Source organism: Vipera ursinii (assembly GCF_947247035.1).
Source record: "Vipera ursinii genome assembly, chromosome: 14".
Classification (NCBI taxonomy): domain Eukaryota; kingdom Metazoa; phylum Chordata; class Lepidosauria; order Squamata; family Viperidae; genus Vipera; species Vipera ursinii.
In genome coordinates, this window is record NC_139527.1 from 12,560,432 (window position 1) to 12,584,836 (window position 24,405).

Below are 24,405 nucleotides of genomic sequence, written 5' to 3' on the forward strand. Positions count from 1 at the left end.
AGCTTCATAATATAATTTAAAGTTAGGCATTTTAAGACCACCTCTTTCACGAGTATCCTGCATAATCTTAAGTTTAACTCGTGGCCTTTTCCCTGCCCAAACAAATTTATTGATACCTCTCTGCCATTCCTCCAAATTGGAATCTTTCTTAAGAACCGGTATCATTTGAAATAAAAATAAGAATTTAGGCAGGACATTCATTTTTACTGCTGCTATTCGCCCCAACAAAGACAATTGCAGTTTTTCCCAACTCTCCATTTCTTTTTGGATTTTTCCCCATAATTTTTCATAGTTATTTTTATATAATTTTGTATTAGAGGGCGACAAAAACACCCCCAAATATTTAACCCTTTTGACAATCTCAAATCCAGTTAACCCTTCTAAAAGGGCCTTTTGCGATGCTGTCATGTTTTTAGCCAAAATTTTAGTTTTCTGTACATTAACTTTAAATCCAGAAACCTTCCCATATTGCATTATTATCTCCATCAGGTCCACAACAGAGTTCTCCGGCTGGGTCACTGTAACAACCAGATCGTCTGCGAACGCTCTCAATCTATAATCCTGATCTCTAATCTGTATACCCTTAATTCTTTCCGAATTACGTATTTTTACCAATAATATCTCCAATGTTAACACAAATAACAAGGGCGATAACGGACACCCTTGCCTTGTGCCCTTCTCAATATTACATACTTCTGTCAGACTATTGTTAACTATTATTCGGGCTGTTTGTTTTTGATATAATGCCCTGATTGGTTGCAAAAATTTATCCCCAAAATTCATTTTGTCTAAAACTTTCATCAAAAATTGCCAATTCAATTGATCAAAAGCTTTTTCAGCGTCTAAAAAGATTAGCGTCGCAGGGATCTGGTTGTTCCTTTCCAAAAATTCCAACACATCTACTATATGCCTCACGTTATTTTTCATTTGCCTACCACTAATAAACCCAGTTTGATCCCCATGAATCACCCGTTGCAGAACCCTCATCAATCTATTAGCCAACACCTTAGCAAATATCTTATAGTCTGTATTTAATAGTGATATCGGTCTATAGTTTTTTACTTGAGTAGCATCTTGGTCTTCCTTCGGAATCAAAGAGATAAAAGCAGTTCTCCAAGATGGAGGCACCTTTCCCCCTCGCTGGATTGTCTGGAACAGTTCCTTTAACGGTTTAACCATCTCTAATTGTAAATTTTTATAGTAGGCCGCCATCAAACCATCTGTACCTGGCGCTTTATCTACCTTCAGTTCCTTAATTACTGTAAGTATTTCTTCTTCTGTAATCAGTTGATTAATCTCCTCTTTTTGTACTTGTGTAAGCACCGGGATGCTAGCATTCTCCAAATATTCATCAATGTCTTTTTCATTAATCTTCTCCTTAGCATATAATTTAGAATAAAAATCCACAAAGGCTTTCTTAATAAAATCCTGTTGAAACACCATTTTTCCCTTGTATTCAATTTTGTCTATGTTAGAAGCCCTCTGCTTTTTCCTTAGTCTATAAGCTAGCCATCTACCTAGCTTATTAGCATTGCAAAAAGTATTATGCCTGGCAAACCTCAAATTGGTTGAGCAGGGTGTTGTACCTGAAGACCTTCAAGGTCCTTCCAACTTATTATTCTATATTAAAGAATTTCATATTTCGCACATATTTTATTATCCATGATTGTGATACTGTATTCTATATTGTTCACTAAAGAATCTTTCATTCTCTGAGCTATCTATAAACTGGTTTCTGGCTTCATATTTTAATGATTGCATTCTTTTTTTGTAATGCCTCCTTAAGTAACACCAGCTGCCTGCAATTATTGCAGGTTCGCATCCCACCAGGCTCAAGGTTGATTCAGCCTTCCATCCTTCCGAGGTAGGTAAAATGAGGACCCAGATTGTTGGGGGCAATAAGCTGACTTTGTAATAATGCCGCTTGGGGGGGGGCGAAAGCCCTAATAAGCAGGCATATACATAGAATGAAGGCTATTGCTAAGCACATTTGATTTGTGCTTAGATTGTAAGCCACCCTGAGTCTTCGGAGAAGGGCGGGATATAAATGGGATTAAAATAAAACAAATAAATAAATAAATCTTCCGCCCATTACTTCTTATCCTGCAATCAAATGCTTTGGAGAACAGATTGTCTCGCCCTTTTCTGTAACAGAACAACTTCAAGCTGAGAAGCCTGTAGTTTCCTGTGTCCCATTGTGAAAGATGGGGATTTGCTGCCTGGGGCCTTTCAGTCCTCTAGGATCTTTGAAAGATTTCATTCAGTGGTTCCAAGATCACATCTGCCCGCTCCTTCAGAAATCTGGGATGTCATCCAACTGGTCCTGGTGATAGGAACTCGTCTAGGGTGGACAGGTGTTGCTTTATCTTTTACTTGCCTATTCTGACATGCCTCCCTATTCTGTCTTTTACAGTATTGTTTTTGAAAACGGTTGGACCGTTTTCCCCCCTTGTCAGGACCCACCTCAATCCCACATCTTAAGAAAGCAGAACTCTTGGAAACAATTTCTTCCAACAGGAACTTTTATTAAGAGTAGTTGACAGCAGGCATAATAGACAGGATCTGAGATTTCCCATGTAGAGCGATAGATTAAAGTATCCCCAAACAAGATCCCACCCCATAGTCCACCTGCCCAATGTGGGACGGCCAATCTCCAGGTGTTAAGTCCATCGTGGGAAAAGGGGAGATAACATCGGCCCATCTTCAGCTCACACAGCAATGGTCATTGGCTTCTTCACACCTTCCTCTGAGCACATAGAAATAAACCAGGCATGGAGGTTACATTCCTTATTTCCTCCTTTGTTCTAGCAGACAGTTTAGGAAGATATTGCTCAGAGGTAGAAATAACACAGGAAGCAAATTGTTACATTGCAGCTGGTGGGTAGAGGGCACAGAGGCAATAAACGAAGCAAAAGTTTACATTGTAGCAGATAGAGGAAGCAGGCACATCTCCCCTCTCCCTTGGGAGTATGGCAGGGAGAGGAAAGGTGAGATTTGATTTTGGGTCAGAGGGGATAGGCAGAATAGGAATGGGTTCTGACACCCCTTTTTGTGTAAAAAGAGATGCAAAGAATGAATTAAGCTTTCTTCCTTCTTCTCATCACCTCCTTGCCATCTTCCACTAGGTGACCAATCATTTCCTTGAGTTTTTTTGTTTCTTACTTTATTTTGCAAGTGACAAATGGCTGCTACTCAGTCCCTGAATAAAAGGGAGGCTTCCATCTTCTTTGGCAGGGGTTCTCTTGCCTCACCTCAAAGAGCATTTTTCCTGACATTCCACCAGAACCTACTTTCCTATAAGTTATACTTTTGTTCTGAGATCTTTTGTGTGACTTCCTTTCCAATATTTGAAAGGCCTGTCAGACCTCCCTTCAATCTTGTCTATTCATGCCCGTGATTTCATGTCTTGAATTTGCCTCATCTTCAATATCAAGATTCTTTTGCTTTGAACAATTGCCAAGTGACATATTTCTCATCCAATACCTGTGCATTTCTGTTTCCTAAACAGCAACAACTTTGCTTCTTGTTCTGATAAATATGATTGGAGTTTTTTCCAGTCCTTTTCTGCAACAGGTGATTCTGCTTGCAGAATACTGATGTAGATGACAACTGCACTTATGCTGCCCAAAGGAGGTCCAGCAGCAACTAATTTCTCCCTGGAACTCATGCTTTCTGCCACACAGGCTTTTTCCTGGCGTCTGCCCCATCACCAATCTTGGAAAAGCAGTTTTGCTCTCATCCATCCCAGGGAGTGCATTTTGTGCAACAGATTATTATTATTATCTCGCATAGTGGCACGGGGGTGATGGGGGTGATGTGTCTTTCCCTCTTCTGACTTATCTTGGGGGCAGGGGAGAAGTCCAGTGCTTGAACATGTCCACACAGGGTTCTGGGGATCAGAATCCTGACTATGAACTATGTTGTATTTTAAATTAAGTGAAAGACATACAAAGATTAGGAGCAGTCTCCACAAGCTGTTTCGTGCACTAAAGGAAGGGCACTAGGGACCCAAGGCTGCTCAGTAGCATGGAGGGAGAGTCTTGACTTTCTAGGGCTGTCTCTTCTTTCAGCTGGGGCCATCTTCTCTGTCATGGTGGAGATTTTCCGTCCTGATGCAAGACCATCTGCCCTGGCCCTGGCCGGCTCGTTCAGCTGGGGGGGGCTCTTTATCACCAGCATAGGTTTTCCCTTTGTAAGTTGGACTGAAAGTCATGTGAATTAGCGTGAAGCAAAGAGGCAGCAGGCACGTTTCTCGAACCTTTATTTGAGGAGAGCACCGGACTGAACATTGCCGGGGCTTACTGCTATTTATACATAACTTTGACAGTCAAACAACCAATAACATTGCGGAGTTCTCCCGCTGCGTGGCTTCGGCCAATCAGGCGGCGAGATGTGATAGCCGGGAGCTGTGAACAATCGCCGTGCTTCTTTTCCAGCTGGTCGGCCTTTTTTTGACAGCTCAGAGCTATTGTGTGTGTGTGGCAGCTTGACAGCTGTCATTTGACTGCGCAGCTTGACAGCTGTCATTTGACTGCGCCTGCGTGGCCGCCTTTGACAGCTGTCACTGTCAGCCGGCCACTGCGCATACGTGTGGCTAAGCAGCAGCCCTTTTGACAGCTGTCAAGTGTCAATGGGCTTGCCACTCTTTTCCCACACGGCGGTTATGTTGGTTTCCACTTGTTTAATACACAACACCCCTTCCCCCCCCTTGCTTGGATTCAACCACCTTGGATTCTGCTGGCTGTCATGGCGTTTCCTTCCCTATTGCTTTCCTGACCTGTTTCCAGCCCATTCAAAATCTGCAAGGTACGCAGGGGCTCTTTTGGTCCTACCGGAGCGGCGGAGGGGGGTTTCTTTGACCTGGTCCCCCTTCCCCCTAATGGGAAGAAGTGGAGGGTCCGTGGCCCTCTGGTCCCCATGTGGTGGTGAAGTCGGGGGAATGGGGTTAGGGCCATAAACCTCTGGTGCTGGAGTAGGCATGGGAGGGTTTCCTTCCCCTAGTGGCTCCCTGGGGGCTGGGCTGGGGGACGGGTAGAGGGGGAGATTTTGGGCCCCCCGGTTTCTGAGTTGGTCCACATGTCTCTTGATGTGCCCCCCCAAGTCAATCACGTAGGAGACAGGGCCGGTTTGCTCTAAGACAATGCCTTGAAGCCATTTGTCCCTTGCCCCAAAGTTCCGTGCCCAGATGAGTTGATCTGTGGCAAAGGTCCTTGGCTGGGAGGGATGTTCTGCTTCCGTGGCTGCTCTGTCTGGCTGCAGTCTGTCCAACTTTGTAACCAGCCGGCGGCCCCATTGGAGTTCTGCAGGTGATTTTCCGGTGGTAGTGCTGGGCCAGGAGGAATTGGGCCAAGCGGCAGTGCCAGTCCCTGGTGATGATTTTCCGTAGGGAGTCCTTGGTGGTCTTAACCATGACCTCTGCAAGGCTGTTCGAAGATGGATGGAAGGGAGCTGACGTAGTATGCCTAATTGAGTTGTCCCTGGTGAAAATCTGAAAGTCACGAGAGGTAAATTGGGGGCCATTGTCAGAGACCAGGATGTCAGGCAGCCCATGGGTAGCAAAAAACCCCTCAAAGCTCTGATTGTGGTGGCTGAGGTCGTGCTAGAGACTGGAATGACCTCCAGCCATTTAGAGAAGTTATCAACCACGATAAGGAAAACTTGGCCCTGAAAAGGGCTGGAGTAGTCGATGTGAACCCTGGTTCCTAGTCACTTCCCATTTATGGACGGGGGCCTGAGGCGGGGGGGGGTGTCTTGTTTAGTTGGCACATGTAGCAGCCAGCTACGTAGCTGGCTTTCGATATCTTTATCGAGGCCTGGCCACCAGAAGTAGCTGCAGGCCAGTGCCTTCATTTTAATAATACCTGGGTGGCCGTCATAGAGTGAGTGTAGAGCTTGGGATCTGTGAGGGTCTGGAATAATAACCCAGCTGCCCCATAGAATACAGCCTAAATGTGCAGACAGTTCATGTCGTCTAACGAAGTAGGCTTGGAATTCAGGGCCGGCACTGCAGGATTGCCATCCAGACAGAACCCATGCAAGTAAGGACCTTGTCCCTGGTTGTCACTGAGGCGATGTCTTTAGCTGACAGGGGGTGATCCGGCAGCTCCTGGATGGCAAGGATGTGGCCTGCTGGAGCTGGGTCTGAGCCCAGGCTGGGCAGGGGCAGTCTGCTCAAACCATCAGCGTGGCCCATTTGCTTCCCAGGTTTATGTACTAGCTTGAAGGAATATGCGGCCAAGAATGTGGTCCAGCGCAGCATTCTTGGGGACAGGATTTGAGGTGTTAGCCTGTCCCACGTGAAGAGCCCTAGCAGAGGTTTGTGATCTGTAAAGATCGTAAAGGGGCAGCCGTATAGGTAATCGTGAAATTTTTTCAAGCTTGCCACAGTTGCTAAAGCTTCCTTATCTATTTGTGCATAGTTGCGTTCTGCCTTAGAAAGAGTTCTGGAATAGTACGAGACAGGAGTTTGAGTCCCGTCCGTGTGTAAGTGGCTTATTACTGCTCCTATTCCGTATGGGGAGGCATTGCATGCTACACACAGGGGCATTTTCTCTCTATAGTGGGTGACAGTGGAATTGTTAGAGAGGAGTTGTTTAAGATGCCTGAAGCTGTCATCGTGGGTTTGAGTCCACTGCCATGTGGCCCCTTTGTCAAGCAATCTATGTAAGGGCTCAGCGATGGTTGCCTTCTGGGGGAGGAAGGCATGGTAAAAGTTAAGAAGCCCCAGGAAAGCTTGTAGCTTGGTTTTGTTTTTAGGGGGTGGGGCTGCCTTGATGACCAGAATTTTAGAATCTGTGGGATGGATTCCTTGGGCATTGATTCTGTAGCCCAGAAATTCAGTGGAAGGGACCCCAATTGAACATTTTTCCTTTTTTAATTTAAGACCAGCGGTGCGAAATCTGTTCAGCACCTCCTGCAGCCTTTAAGCTATAATCCCCTTGGTTTCACCTGCAATTAACACATCGTCAAAATAGGGGCAAACCCTGGGGATTCCTTTAAGTGTTCTCTCCATGACTTCCTGGAAGATGCCAGGAACCATGGCTATGCCGAATTGCAGGCGGTTCACTTTAAAAGCCCCACGGTGAGTAATGATGGTCTGAGCGTCTGCTGTCTCCTTGGAGACTGGCAGCTGTAGGAACGCATGTGCTAGGTCTAGCTTTGCGAAAATGGTGCCTGACTGAATTTCTGACAGGACATCTTTGACAGCTGGGACTGGGTAAGCGTGGGGGTTCAGGGCTCAGTTGACCTGGATTTTTAACTTTGGCCTGAGGTGGTTAATGGCTAGAGACCCCTGGTCCGAGAGGACAGTTAGGACTGATGCCCTATCCCCCCTGGTTCTGTTTTGGGGGGACGTCCTACCTGGCGGGGCGACTTCCAGTTCATTGAGGGTCTCTCTGTTCAAACTGCGGCAGACAGCTCGGATGTGTCTGGTCTTTCCACAGCCGTGACATTTAGCGTTCCGGAACCTGCAGGCGGCTCTGGCGTGGTTCCCGCCGCAGCTGGCATACTTTGCTCGATTAATTGGAGATTTTTTTGGTGGAAACGCCTGGTCTGTCAGGTCATCTGTCAGTTTCGCGGCGTGCCTGGGGGTTGTTGGGTCTCGGACGGATGGCATCTACTCCCGTTTCTTCTTCTGGTCCCTCGTTGTTGGGATTTCTCAGGTAGTCCTGGTGGACTGATCCGTTGAGGGTATTGCCCGGCGTGGCCGTTTCTTCTCGATGACTATCTTTGTAAGCCATTATTTCTAGCGTTACCTCAGCAAGGTCCATTGTTGGCTCAGCGACGATCTTCCTTTGCAACCATTCATTCCGCAGACCTACTATGACCTGGTCACGAATGCGGTCCTCGAGGTCTGGGAAGTGGCAATGGCGGGCTGCGTGGCGTACCTCAGCAATGAAAATAGTGGCTGTTTCGCCTGGTTGTTGGTATCGTCGGGCAAAGTTCAGATGCCAATACAGTTCTGACCGCCTTGGCATGAAGTGCCGATTGAGGAGGTCAACCAATTCAGCATATGGTACAGTGGCGACCGGGTCCGGGCTGCAGAGTCCGACGGTGACATCATAGACCGCTGGTCCACTGAGGCACAGTAGTGCAGCGGCCTTGGGATGGTCTTCAAAGATTTTGTTTACTAGGAGGTAGCCTAGGTGCAACTCCCAGCCTTCTGGGTGCAGAATATCGAATTCTGTTATATGTCCGAGAGTGGCCATGCTGTCCGGTCCGCGGTTCTGCTATGAGGAGATCTGATGGAGGGCTCCCCCTATCCAGCTGGTGACTTCAGCGGTTGTCGGCTGGTGGGGCGGCTTCCCTCCTTCAGCTCGTGACTTCAGCTCTGTGACTTCAGCTTAGCATAGCAGACCTCATCCCATCCTCGTCAACAGGTGAATAAGTGTGAAGCAAAGACCGAGAGGCAGCAGGTACTGTGCTGCCACCACGTGGCTGTTCTTGGGAAATTACCAATATGCTAATTGGGTCCGCCAGTACCTTCCCCTTTGTGATGTATTTCCTATCCTGCTCATGATGCTGTACTAGAGTCCATCAGAGTCACTCGGTGACTTGGATTTCATTAGATTTTCAGTTCTCCAGTGCTTTTCCCCTTAGTCCCAAACAACTATGCAGGGAGATTGTGGTTCTGGGAAGGGAGCCTTTCTGGGAAAACCAGAAAGTGACTTAATTACATTCCGAAAGTCCAGAGTGGATTGAGGTTAGACAGAGAATCTGTCACCTTTACCCATGGGAAATTCTTACCCTCCCCAGAGTCCGGCAAGACCTCAGTTGCACCTCAGTCTCCTCTAAACCTCAGCCAAGAAATTCATCCTTGCCTCTGATTTTCTGTCCTCAGGAGGCCCTTGGTCACTACTGCTTTCTCATCTTCTTTGGTGTGCTCATCGGAATGGGACTTTTCACCTACCTCTTCATTCCAGAGACAAAGGGGAGGTCCATCCAAGACATCACGGAAGACCTCAACAGGATCCCTCTGGGGAAGAGGCGCACATTACCTGCTCTGGAAAGCAGCTCTCCCCTCAGGAGCCATGGCCTTTGCACCAAGTTATGACCACAGGCCTGCAAGCCCTGCAAAGACAGACTTTGGTACTAACAAGAAAAAGACAGACTTTGGTACTAACAAGGAAAACCACCAGGGTGAGGGAGGAGAGGGGCGGGGAAGATGCTCCTGACGGGATCAAAGCAGCCAGAGGAGAAGGCCTTGTGCGCTTCCCTCCTTCCATCGAAGCCGGAAAGCTGAGATTCTTCCTCAGGCATGACAGGCACAACTCTGGATCTCATGAAGCTTCTGGGGTCTAGCACAAAAGCCCTAACGTAAAAAAAACCCCAACACGTAACATCACAATGTGTGTATCCTAAAATTAAATATATTTAAGATATTATTACCATGTGTTTATACAGGATTTATATTTGCTGCAATGTGTCAGAGTGGATGGGATTGCTTTGACTTAATAGATGAATTCTGACCAAGCCTTGATATGATAGAGGCATTTAATTCACCTTGCAGAGATGTTGATTCTGTCCTCATAGCCTACAACAACCTGGGTGCAGGACTAAGCAAAGAAAATTAGATATATAATTTATATTAAAGAAATTTCTGAAAGGATAAAAACAATACAAATTATGAAAGAAAAAAGTAAGGAAAATAAATAAAATAATATGTAAATGAAAAAATGCAAATAAAAATAGAGAAGAGAAAGAAAAGAAAAAGTTATAGAGAAGTGGCTTCTGATCTTAACAGCACATAACAAGGACATTTATATTTTACCTTCTCTCTCTCTGTAAGGTTGCCTGACAAGTTCCTTCTTTCCATAATTTGCCATTTTTAATGATTAAATATATTAAATAAACAAGCTCATTTTTTCATGTTTCAACAAAAAGTCCATAAGAGGTTTCCAGTCATTAATAGTTGTAATTATTGTCCTTTCTCTAATCTAAGTCATCTCTGCCAATCCTGTCATCTTCACCAGCCATTCCTCCATTGTGGGCATTTCAGAGTCTTTCGGGGGGGAACCAAACCACCCCCTGAAAAGCTCTCCCCTGAGATCATAATAGGCCCTCCCTGATTTGAATCAAATTGTCATTCCCTGAGAAGATGATGATTTGCTTAAGGGGTGGGTTATGGGAAGAGGAGATGATCTTCTGATCATAACTTTACAAAAGGTGAAGACTGGTAGTAATTTCTTTATATATTTCTTTTCTTTTTCTTTAGATTACTCTTTCTTTTTTTCTTTCTTTGTACTTTTTATTCTCTCTTTTTATTTTATTTTCTTTCTTTGAGTTCAGTTTGTATTAGTTTTTATTATGATCACTAAAATCATCAGTAATAATTACATATTTTTTAAAAAAGAAAGGAAAAGTTAGCTGTAGTGTATGCTCTTAAAGCACAGCAGGGGGCTGGACAGCTCCAGGCTATAACCACTTTTGGCGGGAAAGCCTGAATAGAGCGAGTCGTTGACAGCCCCAGGGCATGGTCAGCTCTGGCAGGAAGCCAGGGTTTAAATCCATTGGCCACCTGCACTGGCGGGAAACCGAGGTTTAAATCTATTGGTCACCATTCACCTGGGCAGGTATAAAGAGACGCCAGGACTGACAAACACGCTAACGCATTCAAAACACTGAAGAACCTGTTAGCAGGCAATGCCACAGTCACCCATTTCAGGGAGGACCAGCCAATCTGCCTTGCTTGCGATGCATCCTCTTATGGGATTGGGGCAGTCCTCAGCCATTTAAGGGAGGATGGAACTCAGGCCCCCATCGCCTACTACTCCAGGACCCTGTCAGCTGCAGAGAGAAATTATGCCCAGATAGACAAGGAGGCACTGGCAGTGGTTGCAGGAGTAAAGAAATTTCATGACTACCTTTATGGTAGGGAATTTCTAATTTATACTGACCATACGCCAGTAATGGGTTGGCAGAACGATTCGTGCGGACAACAAAGGATGCCCTCAAGCGCATAGTACAGGGAAATTGGAAGCAAAGACTGGCCACATTCCTCCTACACCAACATGCAACACCCTGCACCGCCACAGGCAAAAGCCCAGCGGAACTCAGATGGGGCAGACGCCTCATAACAACACTGGACAGGCTTCACTCAGACAGGGTAGCAGCAGACGCCGGGACCCCCAACATCAAAACATGTTTCAACATGGGGGACCCCATCTGGGCCAGGAACTATAGCTTAGGTCACCCATGGGTGCCAGGGGAGATACTAGAGCAAACAGGACCCCTCTCCTACAAAGTGAGGGTGGAGGGGGGGACTCCTTTGGAAGAGGCACCTGGACCAGCTGAGGAAAAGGGCTCCTGAAAGGGTTATTGAGGACACACTGGGGACTGAGGAGGAAGAGCCAACACAAACACAAACACCCAGAAGGGCTAGCAGAGGGGCACAGTGGCAACCCCACCCCAGACAGGAGACCGACAGCGAAGCCAGGCAGCCACTGGAACCCAGCAGAACACAAAACCCGGGCACCACAACACACACACACCACAATCCACAACAACAATCACAACAAGGAAGAGAGGCTAGACACACCACCACACCACCAGGAGAACCGGTCCCAAGAAGATCAAGCAGGCTGCACAAGGCTCCAAGCTACCTCGCGGACTATGTGCGTTCTTAGGGGGGTGGAGAAGCAACCAAGGAATAACATGTAAAGTCTTGTGTATGTAAATATTTGTAATAAGTGTATATAGTTACGGAGACAGAATGACAGAGGGTAATTCCTCACTATGGGGGAAGGGGTGTAGTGTATGCTCTTAAAGCATACACGGAATGTCAGCACAGCAGGGGGCTGGACAGCTCCAGGCTATAACCGCTTTTGGCGGGAAAGCCTGAATAGAGCGAGTCGTTGACAGCCCCAGGGCATGGTCAGCTCTGGCGGGAAGCCAGGGTTTAAATCCATTGGCCACCTGCACTGGCGGGAAGCCCAGGTTTGAATCTATTGGTCGCGATTCACCTGGGCAGGTATAAAGAGACGCCAGGTAACCCCTTCGCTTCAGCTTCATTCTAATCCAATAAAGAAGTACTACCCAGCTCAAGTGTCCATCTCTCTATGCAACCATGCGACTTTGCATTAGCCAAGAGCAATCTGGACTTATCATCTACTATTGATAACTGTTTCATTTTATGCCACCTAGAAAAACATGCAGCTAAGTGGGGCAAACTGTTTACCCCATCTGCAGAGTGCAGAGCACCATCTGACTGAATGAACAGGGACCTTCTTGGGAAGCAACTAATGGCCCTCAGGCAGAGAACCCAAATGAAGGCTCAAGCTCAGGCTGATGGCTGTGCACAGGGGGGCAGAGGGTTCTCTAGCGGGGAGAATTCACACCAATAAAGGTTCTGACAGTTTCCCACGCTTGATGAGTTGTTTTCCCCTTTAGGGTTTTTATCCATGGAATTTTTTAAGCTCTCTCTGACAATGTTAAAATCAACTCTTTTGAAGTTTAAGACACTGGTTGGATTATATTCTATTGCTTGTGTTTACATTATACTGAATTCCAACATGACGTGGTCACTCTCACTCAAGGTTCTGGTAACTTCAACTCCCTGTATCATTTCTTCTCTATTAGTAAGAATTAGGTCCAATATAGCTTTGCTTCTAGTTTTCTCCTCTAACTTTTGGATGGCAAAGTTGTCAGCTTGAGTTAGTTAGGAATCTATTTGATCTCCCACTCACTGCAGAGTTTGTCTCCCAGTTAACTATCAGGATAGTTAAAGTCTCCCATACATTGTAGTATGTTTCCTACATACATTTCTTAATTGATTAACAAAGAGTTCATCTATTTCTTCTGCTTGGTTGGGTGGCCTGTGGTATATGCCTATAGCATTCTTTTTTCCTTTTATACTGATCCATACGGATTCTAGGAGGTTTTCATCCTTAGTTTTGTTTATTTCTATAGAGATGTAGTGATCTTTTATATATAATGCAACTCTACGTCCTCTTTTGTTAGGTCTGATTTTTTGAATAGTTTATAATTATATCCTTCCATCAGTACATTCCAGTCATGAGTTTCATCCCACCAAGTTTCAGTCATGGCAACTATATCATATCGGCTTTCATGTACTAAGACTTCTCTCAGTTGGGCCACTTCTCTGCTGGGTTGGCTCTCACCTCATTAAAAGGATCTCCCCCCAAAAAATTTTTTGAAAAATCCTATGAGCTTATTTTTAAGGTTCCCAAAATTTAGAATATTTTTTTAAAAAAATAAATTTTAAAGTGAAGTTTCTATTCTTAAATGTTAGTCTTCCAGAATAATAGAGGAACAATGGTGAAGGGACTTATACCATTCTGGACAAATGGCTGTCCAATCTCCTCTCAGAAACATCCAGTGATAGCTCTGGGTAGGGGTAGAGCTCCCCTAGAGCCCTAGAATATTTATTCTGGGGCTTGAAGGGTGAGAGCTCCCCTGAAGCCCGGAGATACTTCGGATTGGAGGACTTCTCTACTTTTAAGCAGAGCAAGATGCTGAATCCACTCCTGCTGGATTTGATTGTTATCTTGAGCAACTGAAGCAAGCAGAGCGGATGCAGGAGCTGTATAATTAGCAAGTATAAGACTTTAACTCTGGAATCTCAACTTACTTTCTGTTTTAACAATCGTCTTAAAAGGAAGGGGAAGATGGCGCCTGAGTGATTCTTTGTAATAAGAATTGAAAGTGCTTGGCTGGTGAGAGACGAAAGTTAATTGGGTGTTAAAATGGCTTCTAAACCATTTCTACTACTACTTTGAGAAGTGTGGGCGCATCACCAACTCAGCAACAGTCTGTATTACAGACTTTGATGCCACCCCCCACAGCACCCACAGCATTGACATTAAAAGATCTACAAGATGCTTTACAAGATGCTTTAAAAAGTCAATCTAAGCAAATATCTAAGCAAATGGCAGAGCTTATTGATGAAAAAATAAGGAAATATGAGAGGACATTTTATTGGTGTTTCAGGGGCTGGCAGCTTGTATTGATCATCTGGATGAACGTGTGGAAGAAGTAAATCAAAATAATTTGAGATTGGAGGCTAAAATGTCTGAAACAGAATAAAATGGATAAGATTGACGATGATGTGGTAATGATACAATACAGAGACATGGAGTTTGCCCTGAGGATAAGAGGTTTGAAAGAGGATTCAAAGGAAAATTTGAAGGAGATTTTAGCAGAAGCTCTGGAACCAATTTTGGGGTGTCAAGCTGAAGATATTATGGTGGATATAGATAAAATATTTCGTGTTAACTCCTGGATTTCCAGGCAAAGAAAATTACCAAGAGATGTGGTAGTTTATTTTACAAAGAGATCAATTAGAAATGTGATTGTTCAAGCTTTTTACAATAACAGATTTAAAGTGGCTGGTCAAGAGGTTTTGATTCTGAAAGAAATTCCTCCAAGAATTTTAAGGAAAAGGAAAGCATTTGATTTTTTGGCAGATGAATTAAAGAAGAGGCAGCTCCAGTTTAGATGTGAGATACCAAATGGTGAACTACGTAGGTACAAGATATCGTCTTAATACAGTTTTGAAGGCACGAGATTTTTATTGCAATGTACTGAAAGCAGGTTCTCTGCCATCCCCGGAATTTAAAAGAAGGAAGGAAGAAGGAGTGAGACAGGCACAGGGAGATGCAGAAATTATTTCATTGATTGCAAAAGAAGCTCAGCAAACTTTGGAAACTGCGCAGCCCCAGGGATTATTAGAAGAATCTAAGACTCAAAGAGTGACATGGGCTGCAGCTAGACGAAAGCAACAAGAACAAGAACAACAGAAATCTATAACCACAACTCAAGAATTTACTTATAGTGAAGCAGTGGGAGGTGCACGACCAAAGAGGCAGGTGCGTGAGGATCTGCAAGACGCGCTCTGTAAGCTTCATGTCATAAAAGATGGCGACAAAGTTTCTAACTTGGAATGTTAATGGTTTAAATTCACTGCAAAAGAGAAATGAATCAATTGATAACTGCTGAAGAAATTATGTTACCAATTTAACAACTAAAAGTGGGTAAGGCACCTGGAACGGATAATTTGACAGCCATTTATTATAAAAACTTACAAATAGAAATGGTGGAACCTCTAAAAGAATTATTTAGAACAATTCAGTCTGGAGGAGAAGTTCCTCCTTCGTGGAAAACAGCTTTTATAACGTTAATTCCAAAGGAAGATCAAGATCTTACTCAAACTAAAAATTACAGACCAATATCGCTTTTAAATACTGATTATAAGATATTTGCTAAAATCTTAGCAAATAGATTAATGAAGGTTATGTAGCAAAACATTCATAGTGATCAAACAGGATTTATAAGTGGTAGACAAATGAAGAATAATGTGAGACATATTGTAAATTTATTAGAATTTTTGGAAAAAAAATAATCAAGACCCCGCAGCGCTGATTTTTTTGGATGCTGAAAAGGCCTTTGATCAATTGAACTGGCAATTTTTATTTAAAGTATTGGAGAAGATGGAGTTTGGGGATAGGTTTTTACAACCTATTAGGGCAATATATCAGAAACAAACAGCTCAAATAATAATTAATGGTAGTTTAACAGAGGCTTGTAAAATTGAAAAGGGTACAGGACAGGGATGTCCATTGTCACCTTTGTTGTTTCTTTTAACATTGGAAATATTACTGATCAAGATACGTGATTCAAATAAGATAAAGGGAATTAAAATAAAAGATCAAGATTATAGATTAAGGGCGTCTGCGGATGACTTGGTTATTACATTAACTCAACCGACTTTGTCGGTTATTGGCTTGATGGAGATAATTTTGCAATATGGAAAAGTTTCTGGATTTAAGATAAATAGGCAAAAAACTAAAATACTGTCTAAAAATATGACTATAGAACAAAAGGAAGTCCTAGAAAAATTAACAGGATTTGAAATTGTTAAAAAGATTAAATATTTAGGGGTATATATTTCAGTTTCAAATGTGAAATTATATAAAAATAATTATGAATTGTTGTGGTTAAAAGTACAAAAAGAGTTTAGATAGTTGGAGAAAATTACAACTGTCTTTATTGTCTACCACAACCAAAAATGTTTGTCCTTGGAATGGCCCCGCGTAATCTATGTGCACTCTGGACCATGGGTTGTGTGTTACCTCCCACCTATGTACCGGTGCGTGTGCTTGTTCGGGTCTGGACCTTTGACATTGATAGCATCCTGCTACTTGTTCCTCAATGGCTTTATCTAGTCCTGGCCACCACAGGTAACTTCGTGCCAAGGCTTTCATGCGCACTATTCCCTGGTGCCCCTCATGCAATTCCCTTATGACTTTCCCTCTAAATTTTTCAGGCACTATTACTCTATTTCCCCATAGGAGGCATCCCTTGTGGGATGACATCTCATTCCTTCTCATGAAGTATGCCTGGAATTGTGGCCCTGGATTCTTTTCTTGCCACCCACATTGGACCCATAATGCCACCCTGCTTAGTATTGGGTCCCTGCCTGTGGCGTTTGCAATGTCTTTTGCTGTTAGGGGACATTCAGGGAGTTCTTGTAATGCCAAGATTTGGCCCGCAGGTGCTGGGTCTTGCTCCGTTTCCGGTAATGATAGCCTGCTTAAAGCATCTGCGTGACCCATCTCCTTCCCTGGTCTGTATACAATTGTGAATGTGTAAGCTGAGAGGAATATTGACCACCTTAACATCCTTGGGGACATTATTTGTGGGTGTTTGTCTATCAGTGGTGAATAGTCCCAGTAGGGGTTTGTGATCTGTGAATATGGTAAACCTTCTCCCATATAGGTAATCGTGGAATTTTTAACTCCTGCCACGATTGCTAATGCCTCTTTGTCAATTTGGGCATAATTCCTTTCCACCTTGGAGAGGGTTCTGGAATAGTATGCTATGGGTTTTTGCTCCCCATTATATCCCGGGTGGCTAATGACTGCCCCCACTCCATAAGGAGATGCGTCACATGCTAAGTATATAGGTTTATCTTCAATGAAATGTGTCACTGTTGAGTTACTAGAGAGTATTTCTTTTAGGGTTTCAAAACTTCTATTGTGTTGTTCCTGCCACGTCCATAGGGCTTTCTTATCCAGCAACCTGTGTAAAGGTTCTGCTATTGCTGCTTTGTGTGGCAGAAACGTGTGGTAGAAATTAATTAGCCCCAAGAATGCTTGTAGCTCCGCCTTATTTTTGGGTGCTGGAGCAGATTTGATTGCTTTAACTTTTTCCTCTGTTGGGTGGATGCCTTGAGCATCAATCCTGTATCCCAAGAACTCAGTGGATGTCACACCTATGGAACACTTTTCTTTTTTTAATTTTAATCCAGCAGCTCTGAATCTTTCTAATACCCTTTTAATCTGTTGGCCAGCTCTTCTTCACTTTCTCCAGCAATTAGCACATCATCAAAACATGGGCACACTCCAGGTATGCCTTTGAGTGTTTTTTCCATCACCTCTTGGAAAATGCCAGGGGCTGCTGCTATACCGAACTGTAATCTGTTAACTCAGAACGCCCCCTTGTGCATCTGCTGCTTCCCTTGAAACTGTGAGCTGCAAATACGCCTGCGCTAACTCAAGCTTCACGAAGATGGCGCCCTTCTGGATGGCAGCGAGGACCTGCTTCACCATTGGGATGGGGTAAGCATGCTGGTTTAAGGCCCGGTTCAGGGTGGCCTTATAGTCAGCGCAGATCCTCACATTGCCATTGGGTTTCAGGGGGGTGACAATGGGAGCTTCCCAGGGCCCACCCTCTACTGGTTCCAGTACTCCCTGATCCACTAGTTTGTCCAATTCGCTCTCAATTTTTTGTTTGAGGGTGAATGGGACTCTTCTAGCTTTAATTCTTATCGGGAGTACTGAGGAATCCAAATTAAAATTCATTGGGGGCCCCTTATATTTCCCTAACGTCTCGTCGAAAACGTCTGCAAAGCTTTTGCAGACTGCATCGAGAGTTTTATGTTGTACTGCGTTTATTCCCCTGATCCATATTCCCAGTGGCTCAAACCAGTTTAATCCTATTAAACTGGTCCTCTGCCCTTCTGTCACCAATAGTTCTAATGGCCCCTTAAATTGTTTGAAACAAACTTCGATGGTGGCCGACCCTATTATTTTTATGGGTGTCCTTTGGAAATCCGCTAGCCTGATGGGAGTGATTTTAATGTGGATGTGGCGCCCGCTCCTTTCTTCTATTCGTGCCAGTGTTTCCCCAGAGATTATGGAGACTGATGCCCCTGAATTGATCTCCATCTTGCAGGGGATGCCCTGCAGACGGACATCAATCCTGAGTTTTGGCCTTAACAACTGGTTAATGGAGCCAATCCTTCCCTGGTTAGAGGTGCGTGTCTGTGGCTTCTGGGTCTCTATGCCACTGTTAAGGGGGGTTACCTTACCTGGGCCCCAGGTAAGGTAACGATGTCGTTGAGGTTGTTCCGCGGTTTGCTCCTGCAGATCACTTGGATGTGTCCAGTCTTGCCACAATTCCTGCATTTGGCATTGCAGAACCGGCACACAGCTCTGTGGTGATGTTGTGACTCAGGGCCAGCCTGTGGTTTCGGCAGCCGGCTCAGATGTGTCGGAGGACTCAGATGAGGGGGAGGAGGACCGTGTGGGAGACGAACCGGTTGATGATGGCGTGGAGGCTTGGCAGAGTTCCCAGCCGGGGCCCTCTTCTCAGCTGCGTGAGCCCGATAGTGCGGAAGATGATGACCCACAGCTGGCCCTGTTCAAGGACGCCCGACGCAGGAGGCAGTCGAGCAGGAACAAACAAAGAAAGAATGTGGGACTCCTCGGGAGGAGGCACAGGGAGACCACGCCCTGAGCTCTCTATAAAAGGAGTGTTTGGGGAGGGGCTGGTTGCTGAAAGCAACTTTTCCGCTTGAGAAGACAAGCTCTAGTGTTTTTGCTAACTGCGTAATTAAATCTTGGCAGAAGCCTTTTAGCCTTGGACGCTCTCCAGTCTCTTCTTTTGAATAGGGGTTTGCTAGAAGAGGGCTGGTTCAGAACAGTTTGCTTTCAGCCACCCACCCCTTATTACTACGATGGAGCAGCTTCTTGCCGAGAATGCCCAGCTCACCCAGCAACTCACTTTGCTGGCAGCTCAGGTGGCACAACTGCAAGCTCAGGTACATGCTGCACCCCCACCCAGGAGGAAATGTCAGATAGCTATGCCGGATAAATTTGCTGGTAAACCAGAACTGTTTCCTGCCTTCCTGGGACAATGCCAGCTTTATATCAGCGTGAGAGCAGCTGATTTCCCCACTGACCGAGATAAGGTGGGATTCGTGTTGAGCCTTCTGTCGGGAGATGCAGCTCGTTGGGGCACACCTCTGTTGGCACAGCCTAGCCCTATGTTGGATAACTTTGGGGGGTTTTGTGACCATATGCGCCTCATGTACGAGGACCCGATTAAGGCGCAGACTGCCACCCGACGCCTGAAAGCTTTGAGGCAGGGTCAGCGCCCTCTACAGGCCTATATCAGCGATTTCCGGCTGCTTAGCCAGGATTCCGCCTGGAATGAGGCTGCGCTCGTGGATGCCTTTCAGGATGGCTTGTCAGAGGAGATGTTGGATGAGCTGGCCCGCGTGGACATTCCCTCAGACCTGAATGGGCTGATCCATCTTTGTCTGCGGATCGATGCCCGGCTGCAGCAGCGTAAGAGTCGCCGTGCCACCCCACAGACCCCTGCCGCCCCTGTTGTGCGTGAGCCCCCAGTCCAGAGGGAGGAGCCAATGGAGCTGGGTGCCGCCAGGTCCCGTCTATCGGTGACGGAAATGGACAGACGACGATCGGAGGGGTTGTGTTTTTACTGTGGGGACCCTGGACATTTGGCTGCTTCTTGCCCGAAGAAGCGTCAGCGGGCGTCAGTGACCAAGCCTGCCCCGAGAAAGTCCCCTGCTTTGCTATCGGGAAACGGCCCGAGCCCGATCTAGACGGTGTGAAAGATCGGGCGACCCACAACGACCACGCCGAGCGACGCCGTTCCGACGGTGCCTGTGAACCTCCACGGCATTTGATTCTGGAGGCACGACTGATCCTTCCTGGCAAGCCAGAGGGGATTCCAGTCCATGCCTTAATTGACTCTGGGGCTACCACTAACTTTATGGATTCGGCCTTTGTGGCCAAATGGGCTGTTCCCCAGTGGATCCGCCCATGCTTGTGGAGACCATCGATGGTCGAGTGCTCCTGTCCGGGCCTATTACGGCCGCCACGCAACCCGTGTGTATAGCCATCAGTACCCATGTGGAGGCCATTCAGTTTTACGTCACTTCGGATCTGCACTTCCCCGTGGTCTTGGGACTGGCGTGGCTCCGGGCGCATGATCCACAGATCTATTGGTCTCAGAACCTGGTCACCTTCCCAAGTTTGCAGTGCGTGGACCACACCCGCCATATCTGTGCCGGCCAGGTGGAGGGTTCCTCAGGGGTTTCCTTGCCTCCCGAACTGTCCGACTTTGCTGATGTGTTCAGCGAGTCAGAGGTGGACCAATTACCCCCGCACAGGCCCTATGACTGTTCCATTGATCTAGTCCCTGATGCGCCTCTCCCAGTGGGGCGTTTGTACTCCATGTCGGAGCCCGAGTTGGCTGCATTGCGGGACTTCCTGACAAAGAATTTGGCTCGTGGTTTCATCCGGCCCTCGTCCTCGCCAGTGTCTGCGCCCGTGCTCTTCGTCAAAAAGAAGTCGGGCGAGTTACGGCTTTGCTGTGACTACCGGAAACTCAACGCCATCACGGTGCATAACGTGTCTGCGCCCGTGCTCTTCGTCAAAAAGAAGTCGGGCGAGTTACGGCTTTGCTGTGACTACCGGAAACTCAACGCCATCACGGTGCATAACCGCTGCCCCTCATCCCCGAGCTCTTGGACTGACTCCGGGAGGCTAAGATCTTCACGAAACTGGACCTGCGTGGAGCTTACAACCTCGTCAGGGTTCGGCCGGGTGATGAGTGGAAGACGGCGTTTGGTACTCGCTATGGACATTTCGAGTACACGGTGATGCCGTTTGGCCTGACCAACGCCCCCGCTGTGTTTCAGCATTTTATGAACGATATCTTTCGGGATCTGTTGGACCAGTTTGTCGTGATTTACCTGGACGACATACTGATTTACTCCCCGTCGCGTGAAGCGCATCATCAGCATCTCCGTCAGGTCCTGCAGCGCCTCCGGGAACATCGGCTGTTTGCCAAGTTGGAGAAGTGCCAGTTCTACCAGGTGACCATCGATTTCCTGGGTCACCGCATTTCTCCTGAGGGCATCGCCATGGAGCCGAGTAAAGTCGAGTCGTTGCAGAGTTGGCAACCCCCGCGTCGCGTGAAGGACGTTCAGCGACTCCTTGGATTTGCCAACTACTATCGGACATTCATCCCTGGCTTTGCTGCCTTGACAGCCCCCCTCACCCGGCTCCTGCAGAAGAAGACTCGGTTCCAGTGGAACGCCCCCGAACAACAGGCGTTCCAGGCTTTGAACGACGCCTTCATGAAGGAGCCCATCTTGAAACATCCCGACCCGCAACGGCCGTTTGTCGTGGAGGCGGACGCCTCCGACATTGCCATTGGGGCCGTGTTACTCCAGGCAACGACGCCCAGCGGTACCCTTTTCCCTTGCGCGTATCACTCTCGGAAATTGAACCCCTCGGAGCGCAACTATACCATCTGGGAGAAGGAGCTGCTGGCCATCAAGGCGGCGTTCGAGGCTTGGAGGCATCATCTGGAGGGGGCGCGGCATCAAATCGAGGTCCGGACGGACCACAAGAATCTGGAAAGCCTGCAGACCGCTCGGAATTTGAATCAACGGTGGTCCCTCTTCTTTGCGAGGTTTGACTTCCGGGTGCGGTACATACCAAGCGGGCACAACCAGAGAGCGGATGCTCTGTCCAGAAAGCCCGAATACACCCGAGCGGAAGACAAGCTTCCGCCCAGGACAGTGATCCCCGTCGAGTCTTTTGCTGCGGTACGGGAGCCGGTGGATATACGGGCTCGGATCTGGGAGGCGCAGCAGCAGGAGGCGTGGGTGGCTCAGCGGAAGGAAGAGGTGGGGCCAGATTCGCCTTGGTCGGTCGCGGATGGACTCCTGTATTATCGTGACCGGCTCTATGTTCCAGGAGGGCCACTCAGGGGACTCGTCCTCAGCCAGTGTCATGATAACCCAGCTGCGGGGCATTTTGGCCTGTTCAAGACTCTGAACCTGGTCTCCCGTACCTTCTGGTGGCCCCGAGTCCGACACGATGTCCAGTCTTATGTCACCTCCTGCATTCCTTGCAGGCAGGCCAAGTCAGCGACAGGGGCCCCGCCTGGTTTACTGCAGCCCTTGCCAACACCCAAGAGACCCTGGGGGGCTGTGTCCATGGACTTTCTGACGGATCTACCCCCATCCTCCGGCTTCACGACAGTGTTTGTGGTGGTGGACATGTTGACCAAGATGGCGCACTTCATCCCCTGTCGCGGCTTACCGTCAGCTCGCGCCACTAGTCGCATGTTCATCCAACAGGTGTTCCGGCTGCACGGCCTTCCCGATAGAGTCGTCTCCGATAGGGGGGCCCAGTTTACAGCCCGCTTCTGGCAGGAGTTGATGCGGGCGTTGGACATTAAGGTTTGCCTCTCGTCCGCGCATCATCCTCAGACCGACGGGGGTACCGAGAAGGTCATCGGCATCTTAGAGCAGTATCTGCGCTGCTACGTTAACCTGCAGCAGGACAATTGGGTGGACTATTTGGCCATAGCCGAGTTTGCCTTTAACAACTCGCAGCACACCTCCACGCAGATGACACCGTTCTTGGCCAACGTGGGTTATCACCCCCGGTTTTTCCCCCTTTCTCCCGTGGACTCATCGGAGCCGGCAGCGAACGAATTTATGGCGGAGTTACAGGCGATCCATCGGTTGGTGCGACGGCAGCTGGAGAAGGCCAAGGCTGACTACAAGAGGTTCGCCGATCGGTCGAGAAGGGATACGCCTCCACTATCGGTGGGGGATCGGGTCTGGCTGTCCACCAGGAACCTACCATCCACTCGGCCGGCGAGGAAGCTGGACCACCGTTACCTTGGACCGTTCCCAGTCGAGGCCGTCATCAATCCGGTCGCCTATCGTTTAACTCTGCCACGTTCCCTGCGCGTGCACCCCGTCTTCCATCGGTCCTTGTTGGTCCCCGAACAACCGGCCTGTCCACTTCGCCAAGCAGAACCTCCCCCATCAGGAACTCGTGATGGAGGCAGCACCCCCGAGTATGAGGTCGCCAGCATCAGGGATTCCCGCTGGCTGAAAGGTCGCTTCCAGTACCTGATCGAGTGGAAAGGGTATGGGCCGGAGGACTTCACATGGGAAGACGCGACCGCCGTTCATGCCCCTGCGTTGGTGACTGCGTTTCACGAACAGTTCCCATCCCGACCGCATCCGGATCGGCAGACCCGGGGGAAGGGCCCTGCGGTGCGGGATAGTGTTGTGACTCAGGGCCAGCCTGTGGTTTCGGCAGCCGGCTCAGATGTGTCGGAGGACTCAGATGAGGGGGAGGAGGACCGTGTGGGAGACGAACCGGTTGATGATGGCGTGGAGGCTTGGCAGAGTTCCCAGCCGGGGCCCTCTTCTCAGCTGCGTGAGCCCGATAGTGCGGAAGATGATGACCCACAGCTGGCCCTGTTCAAGGACGCCCGACGCAGGAGGCAGTCGAGCAGGAACAAACAAAGAAAGAATGTGGGACTCCTCGGGAGGAGGCACAGGGAGACCACGCCCTGAGCTCTCTATAAAAGGAGTGTTTGGGGAGGGGCTGGTTGCTGAAAGCAACTTTTCCGCTTGAGAAGACAAGCTCTAGTGTTTTTGTTAACTGCGTAATTAAATCTTGGCAGAAGCCTTTTAGCCTTGGACGCTCTCCAGTCTCTTCTTTTGAATAGGGGTTTGCTAGAAGAGGGCTAGTTCAGAACAGGTGATTTCCTCTGCAGCTGCCGCACTTGGGTTCCATGTCTTTGTGCTTGTTTATTCCGTCCTTCTGCGTTCTGGTTGCGGGGGTCGAGGCCATTCTCCTGTATCGGTCGGGGTTGTCTCGACAGTCGGACCTGATGGCGGCTCTCTCAACGCTTTGGGTGACTGCATTGATGTTGGTTTCTCCTTCATAATCCACCTCCCCACAGTCCACGAGGCTCCCATGGTGAATTGATCCACCCACGCCATCGCTATTGGGGGGCTCTCATTGGCCGGTCGCTTCCTATGTTAGCAGCTTGTCCAATACCTCTTGCAGAGTCCCCATGGGTGTGGCGATTATCCGATTTTGCAATTGCTCGTCTCTGAGGCCGAGGACTACTCTGTCCCGAATTCTCACCTCCAAATTATCGTATTTGCACCGGAGTGCGGCTTCTCTTACAGCAGCCACGAAATCTGTTATTGATTCGTTGCTCACTTCTCCGTGCTTACATGGATCCCACCTTCGTCGCCACTGTTGTGTCTGAGTGGCCATGTGACAGAGACATGGAGACAGTATAGTTTTA